A 25521-nucleotide genomic window follows, 5' to 3' on the forward strand; every position below is an offset into this window, starting at 1 on the left:
TTTTTTTTAACTAAGAAAAATACCAAAACAATGGATAAAAAAGAAAAGCTCAATATAAGAAAATAGACTTTCCAATTCAGATTGATGTATTCAACTAATCTAAATGAATATTACACAACTACTTACTGTAAAAAAGGAAGTATCCAATATCTCTTCTTCTCTCATGTGCTTTCTGTTTAAATACACACATAGTATTAATACTTAAGCTTTGTGTCATAGCACGACTATAAGAGTGTCCTACTAAGAAATGGGGACAACTTCTCTGTTTCCAGTGAATCTAACCCTTAGGAAAAAAATTCTAGGAGGCCTTGAACTGTCCATTGAAGTAGTCTAGATATTCATAAACATTATTATTTAAGTATCAGAGAAGAGTGAATTTGCTTCTCTAGAGTAAGAAACTCTCTCTAGAAGAGTAAGCTCTCAGAAATGCAGAAAAATACATAAATTGAACATTTTCTTCTCCATCAGACACTCACACAATCCCCTAAGAGTAGAGAAGACCTTTAATTTTCCAATACTTGTTTTTTTTTTTTTTTCTGTTCAGTTCTACAGTCTGTCAATGAGCTATAATCTGAGTTGATTTAAAAGATATTTAGGATCAGGTGTACCTCCCAGCTCCCTAAGCTTAATTTTCATTTGATGGGCTGACCTCAAGAAGTAGACTCATAACTGTACAGTCTTTTTTGTCCACTGTTCTGAACCTAAAAATACAAATTATTACATAAACTACAGAAGAAAAGCTATAGATTTTTTTTCTAACACATTCCAACCTTTCTTCTTCCAGGACTGCATTCTTAAAAACATATCTTTGCAAAATAAAGAGAAAGATTTGCATGTACATTCTAACCTTTAGATCTGGATATTTTCTTTTTATATTATGCTGTCATCTTAATTTTCATCTATGATCACAAAAAAAAGTGAAAAATATTTATTATTAATTACACTCATCATTTAAAAAATGTGTTTGATAATTTTGAATTTGTTGAACTTACTGTTTTGTCCCAGAGACTGTGACATACTAAAGTGAATGACATACAAAGGAAGCTATACTGGAACAAAAGAAAAAAGCTATCAATATCATTGAAAAGAGCATCATGGAATTCGTAAGACTGGATCAAATAGCAAGACAACAAGAGAACCAAGAATTACACTCTTCTAATTTAATTTGAACATTATGGAATTTGTGTATAAAATGTAATCTCCAAAACATGACATTGCTACAGAAATTGAGTATTCTGTGCAAATTTTTAACACACAACAGTATACTGTGTGCAGGAATGCTTTCTCAAACTGAATATATTCTTTGTGACTTAAAGGGGTAGTAGGCAAGATTTGCCCTCTGGATAAATGCAACAGTTCATAAGTTCATAAGGTTGGAAAGGACCTACAAGATCATCTAGTCCAACCATCCTCCTATCACCATCCCTACCACTAAACTACTAAATCAAATCCCTTAGCACCTCATCTAAACACTTCTTGAACAGCGCTAGGGATGGTGCCTCAACCACCTCCCTAGGCAGGCCATTCCAGTGCCTGATCACTCTTTCAGAAAAAAAATGCTTCCTCAGGTCTAATCTAAATCTTCCCCGGCGCAACTTGTGGCCATTCCCTCTCGTCCTGTCATTATTTATCAGAGAGAAGAGGCCCACCCCCTCCTCACCACAACCCCCCTTCAGGAAGTGGTAGAGTGCAATAAGGTCTCCTCTGAGCCTCCTCTTCTCCAGACTAAACAATCCCAGCTCCCTCAGCCGCTCCTCATAAGACTTGTGCTCCAGTTACATTTTCTTCCCTATTTCAGAATGGGGTATATGAAGATACTCTTTGCAGAGAAAATTTCCTTGACTTTCTGGCCAATTCTGCTCATTTTCATTGACTCATCTCTCCAAAATACTGAAACACACCAGACCTGATAGCAACTCCATCCAAATCTTTTCTTCCACTTCCACTAAATCTCTCTACAAGAGTGACTACACAGTAAATAAAAATTAAAATCAGAACTGTGATAGAGAAGCTTTTACCTCCAAAATAAAGAAGCTAGAGATTTTACGAGGTCTGTTAGTGTTGAGGGTATTATATTAAATTTCATATGGACCACTGTGTGCTTCAGTACAAAGAAAGACATTTCTGGCATTCAAAACCCAGTAAATTTGGCAGACATGCAGAGATTTCTGCAGTTGCTTGGGAAATATCTCTAAGATGAAAAATAATTTCTGTAAAAGTAGTTGCTATCTACAACCACCTTCTTCCGAGCTCCTCTCTGAAGTTGAACAGATACAGTTACTGGTAGATTCCAGAATTCATATTTGTCAGCAAGTGTCTTCTGCATGGGAAAATCCTGGCATCTACTAAATACCCTACCTTGTGAGCATGAAGTACTGAAGCCTCTCATTTCTCTTTCTTCTTTTCCCCTGTAGACTCCCAGCTCCAATGCCTTTCATAAAAGCAAGGTATTTCAAGGCTGCCTGATGAGAAGCATTTTGCTTTCCCAAAAATACATCTATTAACTGAAAGTCATTAGAAAAATTAAAAAAAAAATGTGAAAAAGGAACATTAAGAGGGAAAGGAAGGAAGAAATAGGATAATTGGCAGATAGAACTCACACAGCTAACTCACTCTGAGTCCCACATCTGGTCCCATTCATCCACCCATAGCTTATTTTCTCCACACAGTAATGTTTCAGACAACACAATACCTATTCAACGTTTTCCCGTATGTTCAATGATAAATAATGGTAATTAAAAATTCACATAACCCCTAGGACTTTATTTATACTAATGAAAATATGTCATTTACATTTTAATTGTGTGTGCACTTTTAAGATGATTTGACGATTGTAAAAGGCATAGATTTCTCTACAAAATAACTAAATATATGAAGACAGATAAATGTGTTAAGGACAGCAGAAAACTCAGCTCCAAGAAGAGTTATTCTTAAAAACAGTTAACTTGACCTTAGAACAACAGATCCTGCTAGACAATACCTAGCATTCAAAATACCTACAGACAAAATCCATCATTGCACTAGAATCCTCAGTTTGCACTACAGTCAACAAAAATGGAACTGCAAAGAAAGTCCATGCATCTTGAAACAGTGTGAAAGTAATGTCTCGTAATAATGTTGAAGGATCTGTATAAGAGTGAGAACAGACATTCGATTCTAGTTCAGAACAAAACACAGATAATGCACTCTTTATGCTTGGTGCTGATTCTATATCTCATGGGCTTTGACAGCACCCCTTGTGTCTCATTGTCAGTGAATCACTGCTGCATTTCAGTGCTCTTTTGTCTTTTCTGGACTCTGCACTCCTAAAGCAAACAGCTACAAAACTTTATTTATAGATTAGAGGTGAATTCAGAGTTGCTTTGAATGACAACTTGCTGTCTAGCCCAATTCACAAAACAAATGTGAATCATTTCTAGTCTCTTTCAAGTTTGATTGCTGGCAAATGTGAAGGCGATGTCCTTATTCAGAGAGCGCATTCTGAGAAGAAGAGATCATCATGGCAAAACCTGGAAAAATTAGCTAGAGTTTTACCTGAGTAAGATCCAGTCAGAGAAATTAGGAGATTGTACCAAGCAGTATATAGCATGTCTGAGATTAAAAATAAAATAAAATAAAATAAAATAAAATAAAATAAAATAAAATAAAATAAAATAAAATAAAATAAAATAAAATAAAATAAAATAAAATAAAATAAAATAAAATAAAATAAAATAAAATAAAATATCATTAAATTATTCCATGGAAAATAGAACAAAAAGAAAAATGCAATCAAAATTACCCCTAATGATTTTCTTCCTAATCTATCCTATGATTATTGTCACTAACAAAAATTATGAGGCTTTGACTACATAAGATTTATAGCCATATTATGTTGTCAGGAAAGACTTCTGTAAGTCAAAAGTCTTGATCTTTCTCTCGACTCTGAGAGCTACAATGCTTCTTCTCAGAGATTCCTGAATTTGCTTGTCTGCCTATGAAGTCATTCTCTAGGAAGTGTTTTTTACTGTATTGCAGACTTTATTCTTTTTATTATAATGAGATAAAGAGGTTTTTGTTCAATCTGATATTTGTACTGCATGTTCCATTAACTTGAAACAGACCATCAGAAAGGCCACAGGTACAGATACCATTCCCTTGAAAAGCATTTAACAAGAAATTGTTTGAAAATAACCACACTGCTATCTTGATTATGATTTACCATGAAATTTACAGTTTTAACTTTGTTTCATATAGTTTCCAAAAAAAAAAAAAAAAGAAAAAAGTGACTAATTTTGAGGAAGATAATCGATCAATTCTACTGCTAGATTTAACCAGAGGTTTTTGGATTTCCAAGTACAAATCTCTATGTTTTTCTGTTTATACTAAATGGAACATTGTTTTACAGCCGGATTTATAGTTTGCTAGTTTAAACATAACTTTTTATAAACATGGCTTCTTCTCCTTTACTTGGACAACAGCTGAAGTCATAACAAAGAATATCATTTTTTTAAACTGACAAAAGTGTATCCAAGAAAGCAACTAGTTAGAACATGTCTACCAACAGATTTTCTAACTGTAAGTCTAAAAGTTTGACTAGATTAAAATTATAAAGTCAGATACAGCAGAGAGCAACAAAGAACTCCCCTCCACCAATTAAAACACAATTAAAACAAGCTTAGTGTTTTCTCATGTTAGTCACTCTTAACTTCTTTTAGTGGAGTTTAACAAACTGAGTAAGTAACACTGACTGACTCTTGCAACTGCTTTTCAATCATTTTAATTGATTGACCGGACATTTCCCTACACAAGTTCCAATAGGGACAAATGGAAGAGAACATCAGTAAAACGTTGAAGTAAATAGTGGGGTACTAGAAAATGTAGATTGATTATGCTGAGCACCAACTAAACTGTTGTGGGACGGATGGAAGGAGGAGAAAGGGAGGACATCTTAATTCAGAAGAGTTTTAATGGAGAACTTCATTAATTTTTCATTAGGTCCTTTACAACACCAGCTCTCTCTCATTCCTTTCTTCTTTCCCTCTCAGCACACAGGAACAGAAGCACAAAATTAAAAAAAACCACCATACTAACATCCAAAACCCCACCTACTCTGGTAGAAGGATAAGTGAAGAGGATGACTCTTCAGAAACATTCTTCTTTAAGAATATAATTAATGTACATGTTTTTAAATGTGCTGTGGGACTTCAAGGACATCCGCCCAACTGTCTTCTCTGCTGATTGGCAGAGACAGAGGGCAGCTTGGTAAGATTCCTGGAGGGGGTACTCTCCTCCTGGTATACCAAGTCTCCTTCAGTGTTGTGAGGTCATACCTGTGAATGAAGATACTTTCATTTTCAGCTGTTAGGGAAATAATATCTGAAGCTTCATGCTGTCAGGGAATCTTCAGAGACAGTGCCAGACTTAAGGTTTGCTTCCTCAGCCTGTGAGTGCCACTAATCAGACTTGACTACTTCACTGTACTGTATGACTGTTCAGCAAATATCCAGCAGGGCCACCTACCTGGAGATGCTCTTTTCAGAATTGCAGAAGAAAGCTTCATTTCCCAAAGTCTTCTTTCCACAGATTTGCAAAGAATGATGTTTGAAGAGCTGACTCCTTATGAGGAAGTTACCACTAAGCTGGTAAAGTGGGCAGACAGACTGAAGTAGTGTATGAAGAATATGAGATACTAGTGTCATGTATTTTCTGGAGAATAAGTGACAAAGAAGATGAATAGAAAGGCTTGGAGGCTGACAATATGGAAAACATATGGTGAAAATACAAAAAGGGGAATGTGTATCCAACATCCAAGAGAATCAACACATCTTAACAACCTGCAGTACCTGCCTTCCTGTTTTTACAAAGCTTTGTTTCTCATGTTTGGTGCAGTATTATTTGGCACATAATAATAATGCAAATTACTGACACTTCTTACTACCTGGCTGCTCAATACAGATTTTACAGAGGATAGAGCAAAATCTCACAAGGGAGAAATTGCTTCAGTGTTTCTGAGCCGTAAAATATTTATAAATCAGGAACTGAATGTGAAAAAGAAATGCACACTTTCTGCAGGTCCCCATTTTTGTGGTTTCTGTTAGCAAGGGTCCCCTGGGAATAACTTGTTGAATTAAAATGATGAATGTTCATTTCTTAGGAAAGCTCTGTAATTTTATTACTATTTATTCTTATTAGGGCAATACTTTCATGTCACTGCAGGTGTGTATATATGTGTCAGGGCTCCTTTATTAGCCACCTTTTTAGGAATTCAAATGTAATGCACATTTGTCATTAAAGCAAAAATTTGCTTTGTGGCAAACTTTGCTCTAAAAGCTTCTAGCTGGGAACTCCTTGACTTGATTCTAATTGAGAAAAATAAGATACATATTAATATGAAGAATAAATAACAATCAAGTACCGAGTGCTTTATTTTTCCCTCTTTCTGCCATTTCTAGATTTTCACAAATCTATATAATATCACTATTAACTCAATAAATCCAGTATGAAAAATGCGCAGAGCGCTAAGTAACAATATTAAGCACTAATTTGAATGCACTGGCTACCACTGGGGAGACAGCTATTAAAAATTATGCAGAAAGTACATATAATTTGTATACACATACCTAAATCTCTAATAAATGATCATAAAGAAGGACTGTGCTGTTTAAATTAATGCAAAATGCAATCAAATATTTAATCTATGATTAATTGCATCATACTACACCTTCAAAACCTGAGTTCTAATTTAAACTTAAATTGAAAATTAATGTTTTCAGAAGTTTTGAATAGTATAAGATTCAATATTCAGATGCTTGAACTACTCAGAACCTGTAGAGAGTTAGCCTCCATATAATTATGATTTAGAATCTATGATTCTATGATAATTAGGAATATTGATGTTAGGTGGACATTATATATATGCGAACATGCATTGTGTGTGTCCCTCATATTGCAGGGAGAGATGAAGACACATATACATACATATTATATGGACATAGTGCCTCCTCTTGAACACTCTTTGCACTACAGATACACCAAACATTGAATACCAATTCAGTACGCTTCTGTAACATCTACATGAACAAGGAAATGCAGACTGTGTGCTACAAGCTAAGCCATGAAACAATGGCTTTTTAACTACTGTGAAAGAATTTGATATACCAGTAAGTGTGCTATATGCCTGGCAAATACAGGCTTGCAATTCTAGAAGGGAATGTGGATTAGAATAATACACTTTTCTGGAAATGCTCAGATTCTGCAGCAATGGAGTGCAGCTGCAAAGACATGAAGGAAACACTCCTAGAAGATTTGTGCTGAATTAGCCATGGCACTGGAGACATAGGCCACCAACACGAAAATCCAATTGAGTGTGGGAGAGAAAAAACTTGCAATAATTACAGAATTGCTGCCAAGATACCCTAGGAGTCCACGTAGTTTAAGACTAGCTAGCTGATTTTCGTTTAGAGTTTAGCTTTAGGACATGGATATTAAGGCAGCAGATTTTTTAGAGTAAGAAAACTCTTTTGGTCAGTTTAGACAGATCATCTGTCTATTTAATACTTTAATAAAAACTGTATCTTCTTCTATTCCTTACTGCTAATTAATGTCAGTTAACACGAATTTAATCAGACTTCTTATGCTCCCAGTACAATGCCATAGAAACAATGTAATTTCAGTAATTTTAATGTGACTTATGGTAGCATAAATGAGACAAGGATGAGCCTTAATAGATGCACATCTAAGTGTATGTTCTTAAGCCACAGTTTTTAAAGTGCCCCAACACAGCTAAAAAAAGAAAAATCCTATGGGGTACATTTGTGATCATAAACTGATCTTTTACAATAAGATTAACTTTTCAGGAACAGCTTTGCAGACATACTCTAAAGAATGTAATATCAGACATTAGCCTTATTTATGAGTAAACTAAATATATAATTTGATTGATAATCATGCAAATAACTTAGTTTGGTTAAACTATCCAATCATGTCTGAGAAAAAAAATAAAAAATAAATCAGTGGATGTATTGTGATAATGGTGGTGTTATGGCAAGTGTCACTCAACTAGAGATTTGGAAGATGATATGCTTGCAAAGTACATAGCTTTCAATAAAAAAAAAAGATTGGAATTGGAGGTAGGTGCTAAATGAAAACGAAATAATTAGAAAATTGTGGGAAACATAAATCATTGTATTTCAAATATAATAACAATAATAAATTTACTTCAGAAATATTCAAATGAGTGTAAGACAAAAGATTTCTGTCTTGAGCACCTATTTTTAAGACAGTTAAAATTCTTATATTTTTCACGTAGTCCTCAGTACACCATAATCTCTCTGGGGAAATCTAAGTCCTCAGTCCATAAAAAGGACAAAATCCTCTATCTCACAGGAAAATTGTTCCAGTTTGTTTTGCTCAGTAAAAGAAGTGAAACATACAGATATTCTGTTCTGATGGATATTATTCCAGATTCCAAATGAAATGTGTGATATGTGGAAGTAGGAAGAAGAGTGATTATAGTAGAACAATGCACTCTGGAATAGTAAGTCCTTATTTTAGTAGCATGAGCCACAGTTTATGTTCTCACCTGACAAAGACAGTTTCAAAGATATTATCAATCTGAAGCAGCAACCAGTACCAAGAAAAAACATTATAAATAGAAAACAGTACATAGAAAGGAACGTTTCATTCTGTTCTGTTCATTAAGAAAATAGACATGGATGTAAGAACATCATCATTGTAACAGCAGCAGTTCTGAAGCTAAAAACATAAATATAATTCAGAAGCAAAATACCATGAAGTTGTGTGTATTTGTCCCCATCATGCACTAAAAGCCTGCGAATAGTATAGAAGCCCCCAACTCACCTCCCAAATATCTGAAAGATGGTAGAAGAAGGAATGGTAGGAAAATAGGAGATTGTAGGAAGTTATTGAAGCCAACTACCTACAAATGCAAACATAAAAATAATCAAAACTATGTAAAGACAACTGAGATATTCAAGTATGGTGCCTGTAAAAAGATAAACTTATGGAAAAGCATTTACATAAATAAATGCATTTGAATTAGCTGTTTTAAGTATTGTTTTCAAAATAAAGTGTAGGAATATACAAATAAATAAATAGTAGAAATATAGGTAGGAATAACCAAAACTGCTGGGTACTGTAATGAGTCAGAAAGACAGAAAAATAATCAAAGAGAACGAAAGGAGAAAGAAAGAATTATGTAAATATTGCAGCCTATATGAAACGTGCAACAGAACTGGGATACTATCAATAAAATTTTAGCCAAAAATTCTTTCATTAAACGATGTTAATCTATGAAACAGGTAGCTTAAAGGTACTGAGAGAATTCATTGCAGCAGCTGAAAGCTATATTATGAGCAAGACGATGTCAAAAAGGGTGACAAGAGGGTTGCATCAGTTGAATCCTCTTTTCTAGTACAGGATACTGTTCCAAACTCTACTTCAAATTGTGTAGAAATGCTGGGCAAGCCAATTAAATCAAACATTTTTTCACAGTTGTTCACGAACTGTGTGCTTGTTCTTGAACTTTGAGTCACCTTGATGCAATCTGTTCAAGGCAGCTACAACTAAAAACAACAGAATGCTTGCTTTCAGAATGCAAATTGCAAAGGATGGTGAAAATACAAACTCTAGATGTCCCGAGTAATGGGCAGCTCCTTTAACAGTCTATTTAGTAGTTTCCGAAGTATTTCAGAGGTGTTAAGTGAAGGTAAATACATTAATGTGTTTGAAGTATTTGCATATTTTGTGAAGAGCAACATAGAAGTGACTAATTCATTTAGACTTTGCATACAGTATAGTCTGAGTCTCATACAACTGTGAGCAGAATAAGACACTGAAAGAGTGTAGGAGAAAAACTGAATGTGACAATGTCCTTAAGAACAATAGCCTGCCATGTGCATACAACCAAAACAAAGATGAAAGAATAACTGTCCTTCTTCTATCTTAATACTTAGGATCACATCGCTTTCCAGATTTGACACTTCTTCATATATTTCTGAAAATATTAACTTCATAGTAAACTGAATCTGATTAAACTAGAGAAATCCCTATCATCTTCTCTATTTTTCTGTCAGCAATGTGAAGACTCAAAGCCTTTCAGCTGAGAGATCAGGCTGAGATTATGCTGGTAAATGGAAATGAAAACAGCCAAGCATCCGCTAACAGTCAGAAGAGAGGGACATACTTTTCATACAGAAATTAGAAATTCTTTATTGCACAAAAAAATCCCTGTCAAAATTCAGTAATACCTATACCAGCTTTAAAATTCATTTAATACATATCTTATTTATTTCCTCATTGGAAAGACGAATAGAGGCTTGGGGGAAGTCAGGTCTATTAGTGTAAATATGAAAACCCTGTATCTTTTCCTCAGTACTCTTTCTTTAATAAAACGCACAATACATTGAAGAAAATGTGTTGTAAAGATTCTGGAAAAATATTTTGATAGCATTACATTTTATAGAAACACAGAAATACTTCAGACAGTGTTCCATTGACACTAGTGTTCTTATGCTTAACGCATCTAGTCTTACTCTGGGACTAGACTGCCAAAAGAGCTTTGTCTGGAACAGTTAAAGTAAAAATGTTTCAAATATAAATGTACCTTATCCACTGGCAGTATTACTAGTTCTGTTTATGATCACCAAATTTAGCAAAGAGCTCAACTCCAATTTACAAGTATTAATGAAATTGCCAGATGCCCAGAATTACCTAATATTCGTGAAATTTCTTTGGCTGCCATGTTGAAATATTTGACAGTGAACATCTCTAGGTAACGAAGTTCTATTCATGGCTGCATAAATCTATGAAGAAAGCAAATTAATTTAAATTTACACAGCTGTAACAGAGTAAAGAGAAACAAGATTACAGCCTTTCAAAGACAGAACAAAATTAAATATAGTCTGAGACAGGCATCCAAGGAACTCATCAAAGAAAGAAGTTGTTTAGCAACAGTAATGGAGAAGCGTTAGACAGTTAAAAAAAGACTAGACTGCCTAAAGAACAGACTAGGTTACAAAAGCAGTACAGACATTCCAGTGAATGTTCAGGGACCAGTTCCACATAGTTAGGTGTTGCTAAGTGAATTTCTTTTTGTTCCACAGTGAATTGAAGAAGATAAAATATTTAAAATGTTCATTGATTCACTGATAGCTTAGCATTAATCAAGCTGTCTCCCATGCAATAAACTAAACAGTCTCCCCCTAGATCAGCACCAGAAAAAGAAAGAAAAACAATAACAATAATGAAAAACAGAGAAAGACTGTTGTAGTGGCGTTAAGAGAAAGGGCAGCATCACTGAGATCATCCCACTACATAATACTTGCCTGCAATTTGTTCTGTTTATAAAGGGACTCTGCTGAAGAAAGAAAGGACTTTTGGACTTTGTTTAACCACAGCATAGACCAGGGAAATATTTCTGAAAAATCTCCTGTCTAGTTGCCACAATAACGCTGTTTTGTTTTTTCATTTGTTTGTTTTGTTTTTATTATTTGTTTGTTTCCAAGAAGAAACTCTTATTTATTACCTTCCTTCTGTATGACCTTGGCAGCTCTGTAGCTTAGGAAAGATCCATAAAATAGATCAATTAGATTATTATTTTGGAATACACTCGATAGCATTATTAACCAGCTTGCTAAATTCTGTTTTCTGTAACAACTGCCAAACTGATGATTGGTAGAGTCATGACTGTTATCAATTTCTTTCAGTTAACAGCAAATCCTGAATCAGAACAACACAGCCCATTAAATTCCTAATTATAAATAAGTACATATTTTTATGAAGGCAGCTCTGAAAGTAATGCCTCCTATTTTATTATGTTGGCCAGCAACATTGGAAGTGGATGCTGGTGGTGCAGCAGTAGAGGTTGAACATTCCATTACATTTTATTCCTCTGTGGCAGATGACAGCATAAGGACAAGTTTGACAAAATGGTGACTGACATGGAAGCATGTATGAAGCAAAGTTGTGTCACTAAATACCTCCGTGCTGAAAAAAAGACAACTACTCACATTCATTAACACTTGCTAAAAATTTCTGGAGATCAAATGTTGGATGTGAGCACAGTCAAACAGTGGGTGACGGTTTCAGCAGTGAACATAGCAGTGTGAAGTACAAGCCATGTTCCAGGTGGCCATGCAGAATTTTACAAGGGCTGCATGGAGATTCCTATCCCTCACTGCTGAAAATTTTTAATGGTGGTGACTGTGCTGAAAAATAGTGTTTTGTAAATGAGAATTTGTTCTATCGAGTATTGTTATTCTGCTCTTTGTATCTGGTGTAGTTTCCATGGAAATAAATAGGAGGCATTACGTTCAGAGCAAGTTACATACAAACCCACCTACATTAATCACAGAATATTGGCACTGAATTTCTACACAAAATGCCGTTTCATTGCCATAGTAAGTCTGCATCAAGAGGTTCTCACCTTTTAGTCCATTGTTTCCTGTGTAAAACTTAATTATCACTCAAAGAGAGGAATGAAGGGATAAGCCCAGCATACCTTCTACTTCCTCATCTCTGCAGTTCTATGTAAACTTCCAAGACCTCAACTATTGTCTTATTGACACTTTCGATTTCTGTGACTCATCACATTTTTATTTAATAGTAGTAGTAGTAATAAATGGTGCTAGCAGAAAGGCAACTAGCCAATTTCCTCTGAAAACTGCCATAATTCAGAAATAAAGAGCAAAATCCTTTTGTCTCCCCATTTCAAACTATAACTGAAAGAAGAAATTCAAGGAAGACCCAGAATTACTCAGCTAAATAGCTTCAATCCAACGAGGAAAAACAAATAAATTTCAGAAGTCAATCTCTGCTATAATGTTCACAGTACATAGAAGGGTCTAGAGATGGTAGAAGACACAAAATCAAAATAAGCTTTTTGCAGATCCATTAAAACAATCAGTTTTCATGTTCACCGATTTTTTTTCTTCTCTACAGGTTTGTAAGGAAGAAATATCTAAAATAAATAATATTTAAATATATAAAAATATTTAAATATATAAAAATAAGGTCAATGTGCCTTTGCACTATTTCAAATGCAAGAGTTCTTTTCAGACATTTTTCATAATTTCTTAATTGAACCAAATATAGAAAGTGTTGAATTTTACCCAGGAAAAATTTCCTCTGTCTAAACATCTCAAGATAAAAATGACCTAGAAGTAACGCTTCAGATTCATAACAGCAAGGGTATGAAAAAGAATATATAAATGTATTTCACTTTATATCATAATCATATGTAAAAAAGTATAAATACACATGAACCTATGAACCACTCTTCAATCAAATTGTGACTTGTCTGTAACATCATGGTAACTGATAAGGGAGAAAAACACTCAGTTACTTACTAATTTTATTTTAATTCAGAAAATGAAATACATGTTCATGGCAACTGGCTTGGTGATGTTTGGGAATAATGGAAGAAACCAAAGCACTGGAAATACCTGGAGGTTATGCTTTGTGCTGAAGCAACACAACCTGATTAATTCCCCAGCTACAGACTTTACTATGAATCCCTTCTCCTTTATACAACTAATGTACAATTTGAGACTACTTATCCCTTCTATTTTATATATTATACATGACTATATATTTTCTGTTATGCTAAGGCATGTGAGACATACCTCAGTATTTATAAAGAAAAACCTGTAGAACTGAATATGGTATTTAACTTTACACCTATGCTCAATTCCTTCTCTGAAGTGGCAGATATTTTTTACTTTAATATATGCTTTTCTCTAATAGTTTGATTCTTTAACATTTTTAATGTATCTATTCCAAGTTCTGTATTTATAGAGTTTCCTGAATGTTACATTTTGTGAAATTTCTCAATTAGTGAATCTTACAATAATTGTTCAGTCCAGAACCCTGTAAATTGAGTGGTATCTCCTTAACCGGTGAAAATTAACACAGCTAAAAGAACCTGTTGAAACTGTATGAAATTTTTAAGCTTTATATTCTCCTTTAAAGCTACTGAGGCAATTTTGTGAATTCAGCAAAAAAAAAAAAGTGAGCTTTGCACATTCAAAGACAGAATATTAATTCTTCAGGTCTAGTCCTCGAACCCTTGAGAGCAAGAGGAAGTCTAAACATGCCAATCTTCACTTGCATAGCTCTGTTTTTCATGCTTCTTTTTCACAGTGATGTATTGCAAGTTGCAGTTTGAAGAACAGTTTGCATTTTTAAAGTGAACCCAAATAGAGCAGAAGAAATTTAGCTACTTGCATAGACAGTACTCTTAAGCTTTGGAGAAATGTTTGCTCTTCCCCAGATCAAACCACTGTAACAACAGAGGATAGGAGTGAAGGTATAAAATAAGATATACCCCTTCTTTCTTTTCTTTCCACTAAAATATCTGGAGTTCTTAAAGCAATCTTGACCTTCTGAAATGGGCACCTATGGAATTAATAGATAAAAGTCAGACTTATGTGTCGATTTATAGAAAAAATTAGTAGATCCAATAGTCAAATGAAAAAGAGAAAAGATGGCAGGGACAAATCATGGATTTAGTATCTTTTTTCAGCTCTCTCCTTTTCTCTCACATCATTCTTCATTTAACTGTCATTCATGTTTTTTTCTCTATTTCAAGAGGATGCTGCTTTTAAACAGAGCTCCCTACTTCTGCTCCTTTATCAATACAAAACCTACAATGGTAGCTGGTTTTCTAAGTCAGACTCTTTTTTTCACCTTTTTTTTTTTTAATGACAGAATTATCATTCCCTTTCTAGGCTTGCCTTGGAATTCAGAGTAATGTCACTCAGGCCTCAGGGGCTGTTGAGCAGCAGCAGCAGGTATCAGCTGAGGAAGTCAAGGTAGCATTAGCAGTCGTGCCTTGCTTTATAATAGTAGATTCTTCCTCCAGGATTTGTCAATTTTGATTTTGTAGTTCAGTCAGCAATGGCATGTGCTGTTTGCCTCCTGTCTGTTTGGCAAAATAAAGGGAATCATTTTGTCTTCCAGTTGACAAGACTGAAAACGAAACCTCTGCAGCTGATTTCATGTTTTGAAGTAAGAAAAAAAAAAAAAAGCTGCATTATTTTCCTCCTACCACTGTAGTGATCTTTTTTTGTTTAGGAACATTTGGATTCTCTGGATAATTTAATAAGGGATAACTCTTATTCTGACTTGCTACTTATTTTCAAAGCTAGCACTCTTCAATGAATTTTTCTGCTTTCTCTTCACTAGCTGTGAAGATAAGTGCGGAGAAGTGAGAAGGACAAGTCTCATTTCTAACTGCAGAAGAAAAAACAGTGAAGAAGAATGAGCTGGTGGATACAGATGATCTCCCTGAGAGCTTTGTTCCCACTAGAGGATACTCTTACCAAAGAAGGAATGAGAAGAATGAAAAAAACACAAACTGCAGTGAACTCCTAAGGCAGCCCAGTGCCAGGACATGAAGAAAGTTGTTCCCTTCTGAACAAGAGGAGAGGGAGGAAACAGCCTAATACTAAAATCTCTGTTGCCAAGCTATGAATCTTAGAAGTTGTCAAGTATTTTTGCCTATTTACTGCATGAAATGACACACCAGCACAGATTTGCTGTTAGTCACTGCTCCTTTTTTGCTTTCAGAAAGCTTGCAACATATGAGCTTAGTTACTCAGCCATGGGATTTCAGTCAGAGCTTGTTTTGAATTCTTATTGTGCATGCAGACTGCAAAAGTGTGCCAAATACTTCTGGCTGATTAGAAGGTATTTCAATAAAGTTTGCATGAGCTATAAGGAGTTGTGAGGGAAGAGGGTCAGCACCCACAATACTAATTAGCCACAAAGCACTTATCCCCTGAGAAAGCAAATTGCAATTTTAGTTCTGGGAATGTTTTCACATTTGCCAGCTAACACATTGTGCAGTGACTCATCAAAATGGATAGTGTTAGTCATTTGCTGCTTCAACTAACAAATATGAGAAAACATGAATTATGTTAACAATGGTTAAGTGAAATGGTGAGTTTTACTCTAGGAAAGAAAAAAGTTTTTAAGGTATGTTTTTATTTTCCTTCTGGAAAGACAGAATATCACACATCTTATTCTATAGTAGCAATAAATTACAACATCTCTGCCAATATAAAGATCTCTGATAATTTTTTTGAATTTATCTCAAATAATCAAAAATTCATTCTATACTTGCAACATGGTCCATTCACTCTTATGCCTTCTCTCTCTCTTTTTTTTTCTTCCTTCCTCAAAACTTACTGTCAGTACTGTTCAATTTGTTAGAGGCAGATAGTATATATATAATATACAATTACATACTATTATATATTTATACTTATATATTATTATATATATACTATAATAGTATAATAGTATATACAATAGATAATAGTATAATCAAATTCTAATCTAAAATTCATGTATAAATCCAGATAGCTTTGAAATAAATGTTTTTCATTTTAGAAGAACTGAAAACCTAATGTAACATTTTAGCTAGGAATTAAAGAAAATTCCTCGATAAACTGAATTATTTTGTGGTAGAATTATAACTTTATTGTTTTAAAATAACTATGTACTGCCTTTCTCTTGTACATAAATGAGTATGGGAGACATTTGACAGCAGCACAGGTGCATGTGTGCCACAGGTTTCTAAACAAAGAGGCACAAGAAGTGGAAGGAATGTGCGCAGGGTGTTAAAAATAATGGTATAGTTATGAAGTCTCAGAATCATCTGTAAAGTTTATTCTTAAGACAATCGTTTTGACCTAGAAGTGTACAACTAGAAAGCAAAATCTATACTATGTGTTACAGTACACACTATAAAAATGTAAACGCAGCTTGAAGCATGCTTTATTCATGATTTTTTAAAACTATCGAGACCTTAAAGGAACAATGCTGAAATAGTTCCTATTTAAAAAGCTAAAAGATAAAATATGCATTTAAAACAATAAATTATACATAACTGTTATTTATAATTTATTCATTATAGAAGTTTTATCCCAGAAAGAAGAAAAATGGGATACATGTAAATACAAAAAAGAAAGTAAATGCTGTCATAGACTGAGTGCAAAGAAAATAATCTTGCATTTTTTTATTATATTTTTTAATGTAGGTATAATCCAAGATGCACTCTTTTAAGACTATCTTATAGGAATGGTAAAGCTCAGGGTATTTTTGCACTAAAAACATTCATTTTTCCTGCTTTCATAGTAAACCAGTGTGTTTTCTTACAAGCAGTGCAAAACAAACAAACAAACAAACAAACAAAAGAAAAACCAACCCACTTTATGTAATTCAGCAATGTTCTGTAGGGCAGAGCAAACATCAGCTGAAATAGCTGAAATAGCCAGTTCCCATATTTATTGCATGGGAATTGCACCAAAACAGGCAACCAAGTCCTGATTTAACACTGTGATTTTTATAATGTATCAAACGGAGTAACATGCCACAGATGTGGCAGAGATTCATAACTAAAAGCATAGGATACATGAGAAACAGGTTATAAAAGAAGCACTTCAGGCTTTCAAAATCTAACATGATAACCTGTAAACAGGGCTAGTGTACAATCCTATTGTCACTCAACACTCAGTTTCTTTGTCTACTTTAATACTGTGAAAATACAGGTTAGATCTAGATTTCTTTCCATAGGTTGTTCCAAAAGTTATATCTCTTATTTATGTAGGTTACTCTGAAAGTAATGCCTCCTATTTATTTCCATGGAAACTACAACAAAGAGCACAATAACACTATTTTTCAGCATAGTTACCACCATCAGCTGTACATTTTCACCAGAGAAGAACAAGGGCCTGAGAGCCATGCTTGTAAAAATCTGTACCAGTTGAGGTGACCCACTGTGTCCATCACCACTGCTGAAATGCACCATTCCTATCTGTGTTAACATCTACTCTTTGGTCTCCATAAACTTTCATCAAGATTCAGTATATATCAGTGGGTGCAACTCTTTTTCTGCCTGGAGGAATTCAGTACAAACCTTTGCTCTATAGGCACTTCCATGTCAGGTGCCATTTTGTCAGGCTGCCCCTCTTCGGCCATCTGCCACATGGCAACAAAATGTAATGGAATATTGGCTGGAAGGTTCAACCTGTACTGACATACCACCAACACCTGTCTCTGACATTATGGCCAACATAATGAAATGGAATCATAGAATCATCAAGGTTGCAAAAGACCTCCAATATCATCCAGTCCAACCATCCATCTATCACCAGTATTTCCCCACTAAACCTTGTCCCTTAGTACCACATCTAAATGTGTCTTGAACACCTCCAGGGATGGTGACTGGAAAGTGACCTTCCTGGTCCAGTTCCTGTCCACTTTCAGAGAAGAAATTTTTCCTAACATGCAAACTGAACCTCCATTGGTGCAACTCGCTACTACTCCCTCTTGTCCTATTGCTAGTTACTCAGAGAAGAGGTAAGTAAGTACTTTGTTTGGAAGTAAACAACCAAAACACTTACCACAGTCTAGACCTGACCCTCTTTCCCTGCTTTTCTCAGAAGCCTGTCTTGAGCTGGACTAACCAGCTCAAATCTTGAGCTGGAACAGCATTCTGTGGGTAGAGTTGGAATCCACATAGCAAGAGATAAGGGAGATTCCTGTGGGAAGGGATGTGAAAAGCCAGGACTCACCTCTGTTCCCTAGGACTCCTTTTCAGCCTGACCATTGCCCTCTTCCTGGTCCTGGATTCTACTGAGCTGGGCACCATTCTGTCTCCATCCCAGTCTGAGACCTATCTTTCTGTACAGGCCAGGACCAGTGTCAGTTTGGGGATGGATAGGCAGTGTTCCCTTCTCACCCTGGTTTACCTTGTTGGAGGCTGAGGGATAAGACTCTTCTCTGACAATATCTGTACTGACATTTTCTGCATTGATAGCCAGTGTGGTCAGGACCACAGTCCACAGTGCAATATGTTTAGCCACTTTTTGACTTGGAAGGAGGCCTGGTAGAGTGAAGAGTGGTAAGTTAACTGCCAATAGCATTAAATGTGGCAAAGTAGTCTATCTGGAGAAATATGGATGTGATTGATTCTCTTAGAACTAAGGACAGTAAAAAAGAATTCAGCAAAGCAACAAGTTTTGCTTCCATATTGTACTCCAGCCTGAAATTGACATAGGTAGGCCTAGGACCAGCTGTCATTTGATGGTATCCTTTCTTCAGAAAAGACTATTCTACTGTATTTAATGCTACTGATGGTTAACATATCACTCTTTATTCTGCCAGTAGTGAGTGCCTCAATAGCTTCCAGACATAAAATGCAATGAGCAAACTATGGTAGAAGAGATTAAAACCAAATACAACAAACAAATTCAATCACAAAAGTACACAGATATAAATAAACAACAACAAAAACAAAATAACTTGCCTTCCCAAAGAAAAAATTACTAATAAAGAAAAGAGTTATTCAAAGATACTAGCTTATGTTTGAGGTCAGTTTTCCTTGTTTATCTTGAATTAACTCTTTCTTCCTCAATTTGAGTACTCAGAAAAAGGCAGTCGGACAGTCAAGAATGCTGAAGTCTTTTATGCAGATCCCTTATGTTATAAAATTGATTTTGTATGGGTGTACTGTTGCAGTGCTGGCACATGAAGGGGAACATTAAGAAATCAAAGTGAGTCACATTTTTATATGCATACTCTTATAACTTTTTCATAGTTATTAGCACTTTAAAAAGTTAAGAGTAAGTTTAATACATTTTTTACAGCATAAGAGTGCCAGCATAGCAGTTATTTTAAAATTTACCCTAATGTCAGTACTGACTTTATTTCAGTGCTGACATACTACGATACCTATGCCCTGCCACTCCAGAGCCTACACCTCTCCAGAGTGGTGAGGCGGTTAGTCTTGTCTACTTCTTGGCCAGGATAGGGGCAGTGCTATTGATAAATATGCATTAGGAGTGGAGTGATCCTAGTAAAATTACTTTTACCAGACTCAAAACCAATTCTGTATGTAATATTTAGAGAATTGGTTCCTTTCTGATAAAAACGACGATGGATGCTTTATAACAGATTGCACGCATTTATGCTTCAAGGCAGCATGAATGTCTGTGTTTCAGTTATATAATATTTTTGAACTTTACTATATGCATGATTATATTTTTATTTTATAGTAAAAATTAATTATAAAAAAATTAAAGAAGCATATATTTTCTGAGGACAGTAGTTAAGCCTGCTAGAAGGTATGCTTGATAAACTAACCAGGTTTGAATGCTGGGTTGAAGTAAACCACCACCATTTTGAAAGTGTCTAATTATCTGCTTGTCTGCAGTCAGCTAAACAGCAGATTGTAAAGTATCTCTTTTTTTCCTTTTCTACCCAACATACCAATTTTTGTTATGTTAATTGATTTCTACTATAAAGGACTGGTAGATACTACTCTAGGAGAACAACTCAATTCACCTAGGCTCTGATTTACAGCAGGCCATCCATGACAATACTAATAAATTGTGCATGAAATTGATTTAACCTATACTGAGACATAATATGTCCTACAGAATGGTGTGTGTGCAATTCACTCATGTTTCTGTTTCATTTGTAATTCTGTGGCCTTTCCTGCTGTAACAATTTGTAATATTTTGAATTCTCGTCAGAAAAAATATACTTTTTTTTCTCCTTCTTCCTGTTCACCCTTATTTTTAGCCTGAACAAGACAAATATCTGAACGGAGATGACCTTTTCTTCTGGTTTTATCAGTATTCCGTAACATGACATCACGTAGTAGGCTGTTTTAGTGATGGAACATAGTGCTGGGAAGCTGCATTTCCTTAGCCCCTGACACTGTCAGCTTATGTGAGCTCTGGCTCTCTGAGAAGAAGACACACTGAGAAGAGACAAACTACAGTCCCCAGAAGTCTCCAGCACTCCATGTGTTTTATAATTCTGAATAAAAGAAGTAGATGAGTACATCAATGGGAGAGAAGATTCTCTTCTGTTTCCAGTGGTGCAAGAAGCAACATGGTCAGAATTTCTTTCTCACTCATTTGTTTGATTTATTACCTGTAACTCCTTTTCATATCATAATGTCTTACATTCTCTTATCATTTGTAGTAAATTAGTTATCTCTTTTTATTATATCCTTCATACTTTTTACCCCCACCCCAGAAGAGGAAAAGGTGGGTGGGGGGAAAACCTGTCAATGGTGATATAATCCACTAAGCTGCGATATCTTTATGATCCTTTCCACCTCAGGAACTCTTTGCACTAAGGTTTTCCATTTTAAATTTTTCATCCTCCATAAAACACATCCACTCAAATTCTCTATTAGTCTCATATAAAACTCATCATTGTCAATAAAAATATTCCTATTATTGCTAGAAGACGCTAGATTATGACTTCTCCATTGTATACTTAGTATGGAACAAAGTTGTAGGACAGCCAAAGATAGGAAAGAGTATTCTGAGGAGAGGAGAATTTTGTATTTTCTGCATTTAGATACTGTAATAACAGGGACTGATGAAATGTGAACCTATGATGTGAGTATATCTTGTATTTGCATGGTTGAGAATGGTTGTTGTGATCTGCTGTTGCTCTCAATGGTATGTTCAAAGAAAATTCTCTTGCTATCAACAGTTATTTCTTTTTCTCCTATTTATATTTATTTTTTTACTTATACATAATATAAATAATATAAATATAAATATAAATATAAATATAAATATAAATATAAATAATATTTATTCAAAAACTTTGTTTTTTCTCTACTCTGGTTTCTTTATGCTAGAATACTAGCTTCATTGTTTTTTCCTTCTTAATAAATGAAGTGCTACAGTACACCTTTTCAGTATTTTCCTAGCTATTATTCATTTATAAAATGCACTATTGTATATATCTCAAAAAGTCAAATACACACCTGCTCACATGTAAACTTTGAAGATATGCTATTATGGCCATATCTTCAGGAAAAAAATGAGAAGCATTATATTTAATGTTTTCCAGTCTTAGACTTCAAACTGTTCAGCATAAATCTAATGGTAGTTTCCAAGAAGAGGGTCAGGTTTGAATTTTTTTTTTTTTACTGAAAATGACTATAATTGGGCAGGTTTTCAACAAAGTATCATTGTAAGTAAGTAAGTAAGTAAGTAAATAAATAAATCTCATTACTTCAGATACTTAGCAATAGTCTAAATACACTGACATTTCTTAGCAGGTTTGTATGCTTGCCTTTTATTCTGTAATTCCCTTCTTCCCTTTCCTCTGAAGAAACATCAGTTTACATCTCAAAATGGAGTCATTAGTTATGACATTTCATAGGAGATGCTGAGTTTCCTGGTATGATGAGTAATCATCAGCTGTGGTTGATGAACTTGCTCATTCTTTCCTATGAACAAATAACAGCTTTTATAATAAATTACAACAGGAATAAAACACAGAAATAAGGAAAGCTTGGGTGAATGCTTTCAGTACAATCAAGTATGGTCATGTTTTTCACAATTTAGTAACAAGAAATGAGCAATAGTTTACAAGGGGATCTGCTAAGCGATGCAGTTTTATCTCAAAGAACAATGCCTATTTCTCAAACCGCTGATTCACGTCCCAGTACATCCATCTCTAAGGACCAGTAAACTATATCAATATAGCAGTGATTACTTCAGATCTTTCTAACGTCTGCATCCAGTAGAACTGTGTTGCTGGGTTTTGAATTTCCCTTTATATGTAAAAAAATTATATATACCTATATCAAACCTACGAATGCTGAACCTACTGTTTAACCAGTAAAATTTGTTTTCCCAACTATAAATTTCTATTTAAGTAGGTAAGATACTAATATAGTCACTTTCTTATTTGGTATCAGCTAAAACTACGATGTTGTATCAACAGTTCACCTTTGGTTTTAGTTCAATTCCAGGCTTCCCCAAATTACAGTTCATTTTAAAAGTGCTTTCCCTTCTGAAGCATCTGGTTGACATGGCTGGGTTCAGTGCTTTCCGTGTGTGGCAGGAAGCTTCACTAACCTTTCATAAAGCTGCTAGCAGAGCTGAGTTGGAAAACACTGCGTACTTACTTGTTTTGGCATATGTTTGCAGTTGAAACTTGGAACAGGATAAATCCCTGAAGGTTGCACTAGCAACAAAAATGCCTGAGGAACAAGAAGGGAAAGTGAGGAGATAAAGTGACTGGCAGAGCAAGAGAGTTCTGAAAGCATGCATTAAAGATTAGGTGATATATATTTGCAAATGATTCTCATGAGTTCACCCATGTGGCAAATTCTGATGTACTGACTTGAATGTTCCCCATGAATGCATTTTTTAATCTAAAGTAAAATCTCAGACCAAAAAAAACTCTTTTATTTAGAGTGTGAGAAAGTTTCTCTTTGTTCTAAAATAAGACTCTTAGCCTCTCTCTTTACCTCCAAACCTCACAAAAATTAATTGGTAAAAGGCAGCTCAGGAGCTGCTAGGAAGTACTCTGGCTATATTTCAACAATGTGACAGTATTCAGATGTTGTAGTGGTTCTGCATTGTATTTCAACAGCTGAATCTGTTACTTACTATATATGAAGGGTTGACTTGTTATCATAATGTTTTCTTCTGTTGACATAACTAAATAAATCTTTGAGTATATATCTGTTTTTTCTAACTTACCTCCAGACTGCTTTTTTTCTGAACATAATGAGGCTAACTTCATGTAATAGAAGTGTTGTATCAAGTCATAAGGCGCATGTGTACCTCGCAGACCCACTATCATTACAGCACATACTTCTTTGTCTCCTTACATCTGCAACATGGTTTTATGTTTTTTGTTATTGGTATTCCACATCATAACATCATGTGATGTGTTGGGCATTAAAGAGTTAATGCTCCACTTCCATGGACTGCTGAATTTCTGGGTACCTGTCTCTCAGAAGAGAACTACATACCCCAGAGGACTTTGTGTACCTGTTTTCCACCCAGAGGGAAAGATAAAACTGCATGCAAGTCCTGAGACTTCCTCTTTTGCTGGTCACCTCAGCAGTGGAGATTTCCTAGCTGCCTTCAGCTTTAGCATAAGGCCTCCAGTTTTCAGACACTCTCTTTCATGTTATTCAATTTATTTTCTTCAATTTCAATTATATTATATTATACTATATTATTTTGCATTCAGAAATTTTATTTATCAGATTAGTTTTCCTAAGATCGTTGCTGCTGTTTTGTTTTTAGGCACATCTCCCTATCCTCACCCTTTTCCACCTTTCCCTTTCCAGGGGCATGGGTACGAATGTCCCCTGCCCTATTAGTCACAGAACTGGGCCAAACTGGCCTGTAAACTGTTGACAGTTTGGAACACTTTCTCTGCATTGAAATAAGTTCATTTTGGTAAGTTTACAGTTCTGGAGGATTTTATTTTCACTTTATTTTTAATTTTATCTCTGCTTTTATTTTTCAGCCCTTTCATTGATTGGTATATCTCCTGTTCTGTTTTCATCAATTTCGATATCTATAATGCTTTTTTCAGTTTTCTTATCTCCTTCTATTCTTTCCTTTTTAGAGCTAGTGCTTCTGTCTTCCCACCTTTTCCCAATTTTTTATAGATTTTATTCTCCATTTGCCACCCACATTTTCACTACCCCAACATATTTTTACCAGCACCAAATTAAAATCAATCACCCTTCCCAACAAATTATTGGGCTCATTGGCAGATGGAGGTGAGAGAATTCATGCTAGATTTCATTAGGTCTCCTGCAAATGGGAACTAACAAGAATGTTCCCATATTAAGGGCAAGGCAAATTCCAAAAAGGTGAAAAGGTCCAGACTAATAGCAAAAAATAATTTCCAGTTTTTAAACATTGTCCTCAGTAGGTTCCACATCAGTAGCTAGAGACAGACATAGTTTAAAACATTTTCAAAGCCTGTTCAGTAAGAAGACTGAAATGTTCAGCAGGCTGAGATAATTTCAGTTCTGGAAGGACTGAAAGAACCAATATTTTAATCTTTCACAAAACAATCTGTTCCAGATATTCCCCAGTTCATCAACAAGTTCCTAGGAGGGCATCTCTAGAAAGAAATACTGAAAGCTTTTCCATCATATTTCTGTTGAACAGGTGCACAGTAGGGTGGTTTTTACTCTGTAGATATACTTTGGATTGTTTATGAAAACTGTTTGTTACTATTCCATCTGATGGACAGTTTCTCAGTATGCCGTCATGAGTAGAGCATCTGCTTTCCCTAAAATGCTTCCTTTAATATGAATGGTTGTAAGAGTTATTTGTTACTACAATGTATGCATTCATGCTTATGAAAAGGTTTGCAAAGCATTACAGAATGCAAAATGGTGTTATTGTCTGCTCAAGGGCACTTTTATATTTTTGTACCCCATTCTATCATTCTTTTTCCTGATTATCCTTCCCTCTAAGTAAATTAGCATATGTGGCAGTCTTCCAAACCTCAAACTAAAACAGTGTAGATAAACTATTTTTGTTTTCTCTATCACCATGCTCCGATGAAGATTCTTCAGGACACATTCTTCTTACTTTGGTACAACAGGGCTTCGGTGTTGTAAGCTTACTGTTTTAAAGTGCAGATAGTGGCAAATAACCAATCAGTGGTAGAAACTGTGTTGCAAATGATGATCTTTGATATGGAGCCAAGAAA

Source organism: Cyrtonyx montezumae, unplaced genomic scaffold, assembly GCF_038088225.1.
Source record: "Cyrtonyx montezumae isolate F1298 unplaced genomic scaffold, pur_monq_1.0 scaffold_3, whole genome shotgun sequence".
NCBI classification, from domain to species: domain Eukaryota; kingdom Metazoa; phylum Chordata; class Aves; order Galliformes; family Odontophoridae; genus Cyrtonyx; species Cyrtonyx montezumae.